This window comes from Phalangium opilio, unplaced genomic scaffold (assembly GCF_054372755.1).
Source record: "Phalangium opilio isolate 3A_F unplaced genomic scaffold, DU_Popi_V2 ptg000039l_1, whole genome shotgun sequence".
NCBI lineage: Eukaryota > Metazoa > Arthropoda > Arachnida > Opiliones > Phalangiidae > Phalangium > Phalangium opilio.
The window spans coordinates 3,018,200-3,022,505 of NW_028324162.1; the positions used below are offsets into that span (position 1 = coordinate 3,018,200).

The window sequence follows — 4,306 nt, forward strand, 5'->3', positions numbered from 1 at the left end:
GAAATTGTTTAAAAGCGTGTCAAAACGGCAGAGTGGTCTAAGGCGTCAGATTTAAGCTATGATCCTCGTATGAGGGCGTGGGTTCGAACCCCACTTCTGACAACGAATTGTTTCATTTTAATAACATGTATCTCATGCTCACGAAAGGCTTCTCTAGTATGACAACAAGTGAGTAGCTTTGTGGAGCATAGAATTCCGAGAGGTATTTTGGTGTTGTACTATAGCTGCATTTTCAAGGAAATTGTTTAAAAGCGTGTCAAGATGGCAGAGTGGTCTAAGGCGTCAGATTTAAGCTCTCATCATCGTATGAGGGCGAGAGTTCGTACCCCACTTCTGACAACGAATTGTTTCATTTTAATAACATGTATCTCATGCTCACGAAAGGCTTTTCTAGTATGACAACAAGTGAGTAGCTTTGTGGAGCATGGAATTCCGAGAGGTATTTTGGTGTTGTACTATAGCTGCATTTTCAAGGAAATTGTTCGAAAGCGTGTCAAGACGGCAGAGTGGTCTAAGGCGTCAGATTTAAGCTATGATCCTCGTATGAGGGCGTGGGTTCGAACCCCACTTCTGACAACGAATTGTTTCATTTTAATAACATGTATCTCATGCTCACGAAAGGCTTCTCTAGTATGACAACAAGTGAGTAGCTTTGTGGAGCATAGAATTCCGAGAGGTATTTTGGTGTTTTACTATAGCTTCATTTTCAAGGAAAACGTTCAAAAGCGTGTCAGGATGGCCGATTGGTCTAAGGCGTCAGATTTAAGCTCTGATCATCGTATGAGGGCGAGGGTTCGTACCCCACTTCTGACAACGAATTGTTTCATTTTAATAACATGTATCTCATGCTCACGAAAGGCTTTTCTAGTATGACAACAAGTGAGTAGCTTTGTGGAGCACGGAATTCCGAGAGGTATTTTGGTGTTGTACTATAGCTGCATTTTCAAGGAAATTGTTTAAAAGCGTGTCAAGATGGCAGAGTGGTCTAAGGCGTCAGATTTAAGCTATGATCCTCGTATGAGGGCGTGGGTTCGAACCCCACTTCTGACAACGAATTGTTTCATTTTAATAACATGTATCTCATGCTCACGAAAGGCTTCTCTAGTATGACAACAAGTGAGTGGCTTTGTGGACCATAGAATTCCGAGAGGTATTTTGTGTTGTACTATAGCTGCATTTTCAAGGAAAACGTTTAAAAGCGTGTCAAGATGGCCGAGTGGTCTAAGGCGTCAGATTTAAGCTCTGATCATCGTATGAGGGCGAGGGTTCGAACCCCCACTTCTGACAACGAATTGTTTCATTTTAATAACATGTATCTCATGATCAGAAAGGGCTTCTCTAGTATGGCAACAAGTGAGTGGCTTTTTGGAGCATAGAATTCCGAGAGGTATTTTGGGTTGTACTATATCTGCATTTTTAAGGTAAACGTCTAAAAGCGTGTCAAGATGGCCGAGTGGTCTAAGGCGTCAGATTTAAACTCTGATCCTCGTATGAGGGCGTGGGTTCGAACCCCACTTCTGACAACGATTAATTTTGCTTAACAAACATGTATCTCATGCTCACGAAAGGCTTCTCTAGTATGACAACAAGTGAGTAGCTTTGTGGAGCATAGAATTGCGAGAAGTATTTTGGTGTTGTACTATAGCTGCATTTTCAAGGAAAACAGTTAAAAGCGTGTCAAGATGGCCGAGTGGTCTAAGGCGTCAGATTTAAGCTCTGATCCTCGTATGAGGGCGTGGGTTCGAACCCCCACTTCTGACAACGAATTGTTTCATTTTAATAACATGTATCTCATGCTCAGGAAAGGCTTCTCTAATAAAGCAACAAGTGTGGAGATTTATGTAGCCTAGAATTTCGAGAGGTATTTCGGGGTTGTACTATAGCTTCGTTTTCAAGGAAAACAATTCAAAGAGGGTCAGGATGGCCGAGCGATCTAAAGCCTGGTTTTCACTGCCGAAATTTTCACGGAACAGTAAAGAAAAATCCGCAAAATTTTGCGGAAAATTCCTTAAAAAATACGGCGACAAAACGTTCTCACTAAAACTTGTAATATGAAAAAGTGCGAGCTTGTGGAGATCAAGGCTTATCAGTTATATTGATAATGCACCAATAGAAACATATTGATTTTACAAAAATTTATTGTCTTTGTAAAAAGGTTCATTTTTATCGTATAAATAATGATTAAGCCAATCATCTTCAACAAATCGTTAACTATACATTTTTATAAATTTAACTCGACAACACAAACTCCTTCAATTAAATAAAAAATGGCGTTGAAAAAACCTCGCGAGCTGACCAAAATCAAGCCTATGACGTCACGCATTCGTCGATTCCTATTGGCCACCGCTTTCCTTTCCGGAAAAATTTGCGGAAAAATAGAAAACCAATTCCGTGCTTGCCGCCCAGAAAACGCGAAATTTTGCGGCAAGTTACCTCTGAATAAACGGCGCTGAACGCGGTTTTTCTTTCGTTTTGGGCCAGTGAAAACCAGGCTTAAGGCGTCAGATTTAAGCTCTGATCCTCGTATGAGGACGTGGGTTCGAACCCCCACTTCTGACAACGAATTGTTTCATTTTCATAACATGTATCTCATGCTCACGAAAGGCTTCTCTAGTATGACAACAAGTGAGTAGCTTTGTGGAACACAGAATTCCTAGATGTATTTTGGTGTTGTACTATAGCTGCATTTTCAAGGAAAACGTTGAAAAGCGTGTCAAGATGGCCGAGTGGTCTAAGGCGTCAGATTTAAGCTCTGATCCTCGTATGAGGGCATGGGTTCGAACCCAACTCCTGACAACGAATTGTTTCATTTTAATAACATGTATCTCATGATCAGAAAAGGCTTCTCAAGTATGGCAACGAGTGAGTGGCTTTATGGAGCATAGAATTCCGAGAGGTATTTCGGGGTTGTACTATAGCTTCGTTTTCATGGAAAACGTTCAAAAGGGTGTCAGGATGGCCGAGTGGTTTAAGACGTCAGATTTAAGCTATGATCCTCGTATGAGGGCGTGGGTTCGAAGCCCACTTCTGGCAACGAATTGTTTCATTTTAATAACATGGATCTCATGATTTGAAAATTCTTCTCTTGTATGGCAAGAAGTGAGTGGCTTTGTGAAGCATAGAATTCCGAGAGGTATTTTGGGGTTGTACTATAGCTTCGTTTTTAAGGAAAACGTTCAAAAAGGGTGTCAGGAAGCCGAGTGGTCTAAGGCGTCAGATTTAAGCTCTCATCCTCGTATGAGGGCATGGGTTCGAACCCCGCTTTTGACAACGAATTGTCTCATTTTAATAACATGTATCTCCTGATCAGAAAAGGCTTCTCTAGTATGGCAACAAGTGAGTGACTTTTTGGAGCATAGAATTCCGAGAGTATTTCGGGGTTGTACTATAGCTTCGTTTTCAAGGAAAACGTTTAAAATCGTGTCAGGATGGCCGAGTGGTCTAAGGCGTTAGATTTAAGCTCTGATCCTCGTGTGAGGGCGTGGGTTCGAACCCTACTTCTGACAGTAATAGTTTCACTTTAATAACATGTATCTCATGATCAGAAAAGGCTTCTCTAGTATGGCAACAAGTGAGTGTCTTTTTGGAGCATAGAATTCCGAAGTATTTCGGGGTTGTACTATAGCTTCGTTTTCAAGGAAAACGTTCAAAAGGGTGTCAGGATGGCCGAGTGGTCTAAGACGTCAGATTTAAGCTCTGATCCTCGTATGAGGGCGTGGGTTCGAAGCCCACTTCTGGCAACGAATTGTTTCATTTTAATAACATGGATCTCATGATTTGAAAAGGCTTCTCTAGTATGGCAAGAAGTGAGTGGCTTTGTGAAGCATAGAATTACTAGAGGTATTTCGGGGTTATACTATAGCTTCGTTTTCAAGGAAAACGTTTAAAAGCGTGTCAGGATGGCCGAGTGGTCTAAGGCGTCAGATTTAAGCTCTGATCCTCGTATGAGGGCGTGGGTTCGAACCCTACTTCTGACAGAAATAGTTTCACTTTAATAACATGGATCTCATGATCTGAGAAGGCTTCTCTAGTATGGCAACAAGTGAGTGGCTTTATGAAGCATAGAATTCCGAGAGATATTTCGGGGTTGTACTATAGCTTCGTTTTCAGGGAAAACGTTCAAAAGGGTGTCAGGATGGCCGAGTGGTCTAAGACGTCATATTTAAGCTCTGATCCTCGTATGAGGGCGTGGGTTCGAAGCCCACTTCTGGCAACGAATTGTTTCATTTTGATAACATGGATCTCATGATTTGAAAAGGCTTCTCTAGTATGGCAACAAGTGAGTGTCTTTTTGGAGCATAGAATT

General features: G+C 41.6%; 3 non-coding genes across 3 annotated transcripts; all 3 read left to right on the top strand.

The window, feature by feature from the left end:
* Positions 1 to 1,439: 1,439 nt before the first annotated feature.
* On the top strand, positions 1,440 to 1,523 carry TRNAL-UAA (transfer RNA leucine (anticodon UAA)). The gene has a single exon. It is a non-coding gene; the product is annotated as a tRNA-Leu (tRNA).
* Positions 1,524 to 3,422: 1,899 nt separating this feature from the next.
* On the top strand, positions 3,423 to 3,506 carry TRNAL-UAA (transfer RNA leucine (anticodon UAA)). The gene has a single exon. It is a non-coding gene; the product is annotated as a tRNA-Leu (tRNA).
* Positions 3,507 to 3,893: 387 nt separating this feature from the next.
* Positions 3,894 to 3,977, top strand: TRNAL-UAA (transfer RNA leucine (anticodon UAA)). Its single transcript has one exon. It is a non-coding gene; the product is annotated as a tRNA-Leu (tRNA).
* The last annotated feature ends 329 nt before the right edge of the window (positions 3,978 to 4,306 follow it).